This window comes from Phallusia mammillata, chromosome 3 (assembly GCF_965637545.1).
Source record: "Phallusia mammillata chromosome 3, kaPhaMamm4.hap1.1, whole genome shotgun sequence".
Classification (NCBI taxonomy): Eukaryota; Metazoa; Chordata; class Ascidiacea; order Phlebobranchia; family Ascidiidae; genus Phallusia; species Phallusia mammillata.
Window position 1 is genome coordinate 20,182,569 of NC_137254.1, and position 8,499 is coordinate 20,191,067.

The 8,499-nt window shown below is 37.0% G+C and overlaps 1 long non-coding RNA gene across 1 annotated transcript; it reads right to left on the reverse strand.

Moving 5' to 3' along the window:
- Positions 1 to 1,758: 1,758 nt before the first annotated feature.
- LOC145217729 (uncharacterized) lies at positions 1,759 to 3,487 on the reverse strand. Its single transcript, XR_013857468.1, has 4 exons — positions 3,069 to 3,487; positions 2,655 to 2,781; positions 2,386 to 2,474; positions 1,759 to 2,080 (listed from the first exon to the last, which is right to left on the reverse strand). It is a non-coding gene; the product is annotated as an uncharacterized LOC145217729 (long non-coding RNA).
- Between the last annotated feature and the right edge of the window lie 5,012 nt (positions 3,488 to 8,499).

Genomic DNA, 8,499 nt, shown 5'->3' on the forward strand with positions numbered 1-8,499 from the left:
CAGGCAATATCAAATGCAGAACAAACAACTGCAGAAGCAACAGGAATTTTGAAATGAAGACAAAAAAAAGAGTGAAGACAATTTAAAGTGTGGATTTCTTAACACACCATGTGGACAGTATTTGCAACCAAGTGCAATCATGTGTATTGATATAATGGACATGTACTGTTTGTCTAAACAGTAGCTGCTAAATTGTTTCACAGGAAGTGTTTCTTAAGAATGAACATTTTACAGACAAGATAGTAGTGGCCACCAAGCATATCCTATTGTTGACGAAGAAAAGCTAGTTACTGAAATGAAAATGTTTCTGCTGATGTTCATGATTACCTTGAAAATAATTAATCTAGAGATGATGTTTTGACAAGTTAAATTACTAGGATGAAAAATCCTTTTTGCTGTTTCCATGATTCCTTCAAAGGCAAAACAGTTCTTTTTAACACTGAAAAAGATGCCAATTTTTCTGAGGAACACCAATATTTCCAAAAGACCTGCACTTGCAGTGCTAGTACTAAATAGAAAAACAGTTTCTTAGTTATCATTTGGGATTAAGGAAGAAGCTGTCAATTATCATGCCCAAACTATAACTTCATGATTCATTTTTGTTGGAAAAAGGAAGCACAAGATTTAATAATATGGTTTAAATTTAAGTGAGAGTGTTGTAAATTTTAAAGCTTGAAGGCGTTTTGCACTTAAAAAAGGAATTATAAGCTATTTGCCAGCAAGCAGCAATTATGGCAGTTAAGAAACTAAAATACAATTAATAGTCTGTAAACAAAAATTTAAGAAAGATGTTTAAATGAACAAGTTCTGAAACCTATGTAATGTGGTTGTTAAATTTGTTAGTTATGATACCAATAAAAAAGCTGTATGGCTAGTTTTTTTGTGTGACAATAATCTGTGAAGTGTCATAGAATATGTTAAAAACGCTGACTGTGACTAAATTTACTTAAATGAAACATGACAATTTTTGTTGTTGAACTGAAAAACTGATTTATATCTATTTTTCTATTACTTTTTTTTCCATATTCCTGTTGTGTTTTACCAATGATTTTAAAAGTAATCATTGGCTTTACCGTATTTACAACCGCTTCGTTTCGAGTCTGTGCCACGTGTGTTTTTGTTTTTCACATTATTACTGAACGTTATTGTGTTTGGCCCGTCGCTGTGCAAGTAAACAAAATACACAAATGATGCCGTCTGCTGTTTACACTCGTGTACATTAATGCGTAACAAAAATTACGTCACAACGGAGTTGCTAATTAAGATTTGTATTACTAAAGCTTATATATGTTCAGTAAAGGCTAAAATTTGTGGGGGCAGCACCCCCACAAATTTTAGGCACGAGCCGCCACTGACACTAAAGGTGGCTGTACACAGACTGCGTATTCCGTCAACGTGCGTAAACGCATGCGAAAAACGGTCCGTATTCTGACGTGCGTAAACGGACCGAATTTACGTTCCGAAAGTGGCTGCGTTTGGTGGTATACACAGGATCTGAACGATGCGACGTTTTGCTTGAATGCGTCCTACTCCAAATCAGTTGTTTGGCTGTTCAAAGAAGGAACACCGCTAATTTCTTGCATTTGGGTTATCACGGTGGTGGTGGTGGGATTTTAATATTGCTAAACTCGAACACACCGACCAAAAAAAGTAATTTAAATAGTTTACAATCGACATTACCCAACCTACCCTTGGCATTCGCTGGTGTCAAAACATGCTCAAATAAGATAGCAGTACAATAACATCGCTAATGGAAAACAAATGTCACAAAATATTTGTATTTTTTTTTCTAAAAGACACTTTTAAAGCAGACAAAATAAAAAAGTACAAACACACAGTGCATATGAGCGAAATGTTTAAATGGTAAAATTGGGGATGAATAAATACTGAAAGGACTTTTTTGTGTTTTTACAGAATGCTTCGTATTTCTAAAGAATTTCATTTGCTTTTAAAAACCCTCCTGTACCCTCTTTCGATTGCCTCAAGCATTTTCTTATTTTTGAAAAGTGAAAAGCAATCCTAGCATCAGTAGGTGTATTCTTATAATTTGGCAATGTGCTGGTTGTTGCCTGTAGGTCTCCTACAAATAACAAAAACATAAATGCAACAGTATGTACATATTAGTTTAGAAGTATATTTGTTTAATCCACAATTAAGTGCAATCTTTCATTTAACTTGACTTTTCTGGTTTGTTTCCATCTCTCATATTAAACACAAACCTTGGTTACAAATTACAATGAAGATGTGAAAAATAATACTATTTTTGATCACAATTCTCTCCCTGCAGTACTCAAATAGCACATTGTTGGGGTCCATGCCTTACAAACATAACACATATAGTAGGTTTATTACAAATATGGAGCATAAATCATTTAATTTACATACCTGTGGTGCTGTGTTTAAATCTTAAACCATTGGATTTTCTGTCTTTTTTATATAGGTGTCGCATATGTCACCTTTCTTTCACATTTTTTCTGTAAAAAAAAGTAACAGGCAGGTGTCACATATACTTCACAAAATGTACATTTGATAAGCAGAATAAGCCCTTCCCAATGTACAATAAAATGTTGTCAAAACATTTTTTGGTAAAAACCACAACATTTCTATCACCATTAAAAATGTATCCACATTGTAACACAAGTTAGTTAAATTACCTGTTAAACCAAACTCTGCTGAAGTTGAATTACAGGCATTTATAAGGTAGATTTCTCTCCAAAGCTGGTTACTAGTTTTTCTTGTTAAACTTGATTTCTTTAGTTGATATTTATCAATCCAAGGATTCTACAAAAGAACTTATCATGATAACTTAAAGTGCATAATTCACAGATTGTTGCAGAAACATCAACCAGTACTTAAGTGTATGTAAACAACTAGCGTATGGACTTAGATTTCATAAGCAACATCCTAAATATTAATACAACATAGTTCCGAATTTCTAAACCCTGATGGCATATTTGCAGTTTTCTTTTTTCTGAAATTTTGCAATCAATGACATTAACTGCCAGAACTAAGTTATGAACTGACTATTTCCTGACCCATTTGTTTCGCGGAAAGCTTTTGTTACTTACATTATTAGCTTTTTGTATCCCGCTGTTGTTCTGCATTCCAGTCGAGTCTGAAGTCTGTCTTTTTGCCGATTTAAAAATAAAACCTTGCATATTACTTCACTTCTATTTATTATTAGAAACAAGAGGGCTTCAAGTCTTGTGATTTGATCAAAATAATTAATATTAATCAACCAATCTAGAAATATCTCTCAGTTTTGCACTATCACTACACCGAAAATCGCATGCGTACGTCCGAAAAAATAGAACATGTTCTATTTGTTCGGATGGCCTTGCGTTAACGTCCGTTTCGACCGTTTTCGGACAAAACGCATGGTTCGCATTCTGTGTATGCACGTCGACGGAAGGCGACGGACCGAAATTTACGCGCGTATACGCATGACGGACGAAAACGGACCGAAACGGATCTTGTGTACAGCCACCTTAACTGTTGCGTCACAGGACAATTGTTATACGTTTTGCTGGGCAAAGTTATGTTCACAACAGTTGGCGAAAACGACGTAACACTAAGTGAGTTTGGAAACTAAAATTATTGATGCAATGTTTATATTCATAGACGACACAGTGTCAACTGTGAAAAATCCGATTTGGTTGTGCATTTAAATTTTACGACATCACTAAAAATTGGTAAGTTAAATAAACAGTTTCTTTGATGACCCAAGCACTGATTTATTTTGCCTTATGGTAGATACAATCGTGCATACCACACAAAACCTGCAAAAATTGAGAGACTTACTTTATGTTGAATTAGTAACCCACTGTGAGAGAAACCCGCCCAACAGCAGAGGTCGGCAATCGTTTTGACGAAATAAACAATTGCAATGCAAAATTTTGAAACCAAGTAGTAATTTTAGATTACTAAATGTCGCTCTAGACCAGTGGTTCCCAAACTTTTTCATATTTTTTTCAAAACGGTCCCTTTGCCATTATTTCGAGGGCTCGCGGTCCATTATTTCGAGGGCAAGCCTAAATGTGTATTTCATAAAAACGAAAGTTGATTGCAGGATTTTAGCTAGTTATGCAAAATTGCGCATAACAATCATCCAAAGACAGCATATGACATCACAAACAGGACAAAAACATTAGGATTGTGAGCGAACAATTGCATTTTTGATAGTTGTCATTCAATAAAGGCCATTGTTTAGCAATGGAGACAGTCGATTCTCAATTCTACTTTGATTTAAACCTATTTAGTGGCACAAACTGACGCCAAATAGGATTATAGAATTACTTCAACCGGTTCGCGGTCCCCCCAAAATTGCCTCACGGACCCCTAAAGGACCGCGGACCCTAGTTTGGGAACCGCTGCTCTAGACAGCTGTAATTGGTAAAAAATAAACAAATTAACTATAGCTCTTTTACACATTTGTGCACATTTATGTTATTGCAAGATGGCAGTAAAGATCATTTATTGTGAATAAGATTCAAGGTGAAGTTCAGATGGGCGTGGCCAATTTAAAGTAACTTTATTAACTGTGCGTAAATTTTTATTTTAAAATGTAGATCAGTAGATTTGGGTTGTTTAAAGCGTTTCGCGTTCTGTTAATTAGGCTGAAAAAGAAACGCTGTTTTTATTGTTTGTTTTATAAAATGTTTTAAAATTGTTAAAAAGCTAGTAAGTTCAAACAATAGAGTTTGACCTAAATTATTCATTTTTTAGTTATGTGAACTATTCACAAAGCTTTTTCAGTTATGTGTTACAGTTTAGTTCTCACCTTTTGTACCTACGTAGGGATAAGCCTGACTAAGTTTACGCCGGGTCGTTGTTTGTAAACCGCAATGGCCGAATTCCACTCAACTTTACAATGCCAGTCCCCTCGCTGACAAAACTGATCGCTGTTGAACCTGTACACAATTGCTCATTGTGTAGAAAGAACGTGTGCACACATACTATTATCAAGCCACGCTGTATCCAATAGACCCTTGTTTGGTTTTCAGTTATTGTGCGGTGCTCCCTGCCATTGTGAACAGTTTGAGAAAAACTTACGCGCGTCTTTCCTGTTTCGTGTTGTAACAGTAAGGACAGGCGCCCGTTCCAAAGGATACAAGCACTATTAGGTTAATCGTAATGTAACTCAAGAAAAACCTGTGTTTGATGTGTATCTCTTTGTGTTGTCGGTCCATTGAAGCTCGTCACAGAAGGCGGTCGCGTGTAGAGCGTGTATTACGACGAAAGCAATTGTAATTAGCCTCCAAATAAGCAGACAACTCTGTAATAACAGGTTTGATGCAATTGCAATTGCCCCCGTACATTACGATGCATGTCATTTGTGCTTTGCGGGTCCGAACGGTTTGTATTGTACAAGCACTCTGGTATACAGCTCATTATAATATAAAGCCTGAGTTAATGATTAACTTTCTGTTCTGGCGCCCTTTTTTAGATTTCAATTGGTTAATCGCCTTTACGAATAGGCTATTAGTTTCCTGTCAGAGCAGTTTTATTCAGCATCTTTGGCACATTAAAACAGGGAACATTGGCAAAAAAAGAAACTACACAAACGAATGCAACCTAGTGGTATTTTTTCTTGTCAGCAGTTTATGTAATCTTATGGGGTTGCAACGTCTGCTGAGAATTGTATAGGAGGGATTATTTATAGAAATAATAATAATGTTTGCGTTGGTAAGCATTGAAAGAGAAGTATTAGAAACTAGAATTATTTGCTAATATAGCGCCTGAAATGGTGCCTCAGGTTTCGTGTCTGTTTTGTACCATAGTCTCTTATTCTGAACACCTGAAACGGTTTCGTGCTTTCGAAACGTAAAAAAAAACTTTTTATGATCCAGCAAAGGAAGGACAACTTATACATGTTAACATAAGTTTGTAAAGATCAGCGATTTGCTTGTTCGAGGAATTACCAAAAAGATGCAGAACAAGGCTACCAGCGAATCCAACGGCACCCAGGGGGACTTTGACAGGCAAAACAAACACGTCAATAGACATTAACGCAGAGATACAGCAAACTGAAATTGATTTTTAGATTTCTTTTATTGTTGTTGAAGGGCGGTTCGGCCACAACAGGCTAAACATTAGGACACCCCCGTATCGCCTTTTTTGCTCGTTTATATTAGGTGGTCCAGCACAACTGGTATCGATCCTCTAATGCACTTTTTCTATTCGCCAATGTGGGCTGGTGCACCATAAATTATTCAAGTCGCACTTCGGATGTAGCTCTGCTGTTCTTAAAAAGAGAAGCCTAACGGAATGGTCGTGACTTTGTGAAAGCATGTCTTTCGTCTCTAAAGGGCGTAGGATGTAGAATACAGTGCGCTGATATTTGCCTAAGCCGGTAACACGCCGCCTTTGTTAAATATAACCGATTTGAGTATATGTTCGGATGCCAGGGTTCTTTAATCTGTACAACATTTTCAGCAGTTGATATAGCGTTTGTGAGCGATTTAGCACCTCTACAATGCACACATGCGTTTTCTTAATGGACCGAAGATGAAAGCGGCGATTTTTCGCTCGGATTAGAGACGCACTAATTGCGTGAGTGTTATTGTAATGGCACATTTGGACGTTTGTCACGCGTGTTAACTTAATGCATGCAGTTGTTGTCGCTGCCCGCCTCTTTCGGTAATTTTCACAACGCCAAAAAACAGTTGACGGGTGTGTGACATCTATGTAAATATTGTGCTTACAATAGGTGAGAACGTAAATAGTTATCTTACGAAACGATCCCGCTTACATAAGTCCGCCTTCTCATTGCCTAACGTGAGATTGAACATTTAATTTTTACATTTGTGCAGCTGCGGTAAATGAAACCGGTGGTTTAATGTTGGCCAATGATTTGGTTCTGGTATGTGGTCTGTTATACTCTGCGAAGGATGCTAATAGTGGTGTTTATTTTTTTAAGGACGTCACTTTTAATGGCAGAGATATTTTTGATTTCGAATCGAATTCCGGTGTGAAAAGCTCGCAGAGCAGTGTATCGTATACTACTATACTGGTTGGATAGATAACAAAGCATCAATTATGTTGTCAAGGTTTTTTGTTCTTACGTTTGTGAATTAGCCCGCTTTTGTTCCACTACATTTGTGGGAAGTTTTGTCTGTGCCCTTTACTGTCATTCGATTCGTGGTCGTTGACAGCCATAAAAGGATTAGTCCTTAAAGTGGCATTACTGCAACTGAAAAACACATGTTATGCATTAGGAGGTTGTAATGCATTTCAGTTTTGAATAATAGCTTGTAACTGGCTATTCAGATATTATGGAAGTTTAGTAATACAGCCGGTAGTATATCACCTTGCCAGTTGTTTCCACTTCGATTTACGCAGCATGATTCGTTTTTTGTTTAAAGTTAATCGGGCAGTTAACAGCTTGTAGCCCGAGTTCAGTCAAACGCATTTGACCGTAGCGATAGAACAAAACAATTTGATACAGTCTGTGGAATTTAGCAGAATGTTGCAGTTTTAGCAATCACAGAAGTGTTTGTGACGTCAACTGAAGAGTCGAATTAAATGTCTCCCCGTCCCCAGAAGCATTTAGAAAGGTTGTGTGACAAGTAAAAGAAGTCGATATGTTGTAGGCAAACATGTAACCAAATGTGTAACTTTGTGGTCCACGAGTCTTTATCGAGCTAAGTGTCTGTGGGACGATAAACAGGCCTAGCAAAAGTCCTAGTTAACACGTTTAGAAAGTTGAGTCGAGGGCAAACTCAGCAAGGTTGCTGCTCAACACAACGCGACTTAGATGCGGTTCGGAATCTGACGTGCAGGCAGAATTGATCTTACCAGCGCATTTAAGGTCTTCGCATATGGTATTCCCTGTGAAGAATGAGGCTTATCTTTTTTAAGTGGTGTCTAATACGCTGGAGTTTAGATTTACATTCAATCGATCATCGCTTTTTGAAAAGGGTTCATAAATCATGTAATTAGTTCCAAAGGTATCGTTTGTTTTTACCAGAGTAGAATAATAAAAAGCGTTGTTTTTGACAAATTCAATTTATGTTCAGATATAAAAACAACCTTTCAGCAGAGTATAGGTGGACTAACGTAACGCCCATGGTAGGCCCAAAATATGTTTACACTTTATGTTACGGTTTAACTTTCATCAGTGTTATTCTCAAAAGTCTGAATGATGACGTTTCCCATTCGGGCTTGGGCTTAGAGACCTTATGCAAATAAAAGGATGGGTACAGCTATAAATCCGTTTCAGAGCTTGAAATAACTTTTCAGTAGTCTACAGGAAAGATTTAACTGAAGCAAATTTGTTTTTTTACCAGCAGTAGACCGTTGTAAGGGAAGGGATTGAATAAAGCCCATTCTATTTGTAGTAAGCAACGATTTGCCGACTGGCCTAAAAAGCTAAATAATGCATGTTCATTGACTTGCCTTTCTGGCTTAACCGTTCCCAATCAATATTTAGGTCTATGCCAAACCAAGCCCGTTTACATCTCGTTCTTTCTGTGGACTATTGGGCATTTTTTAACTTGG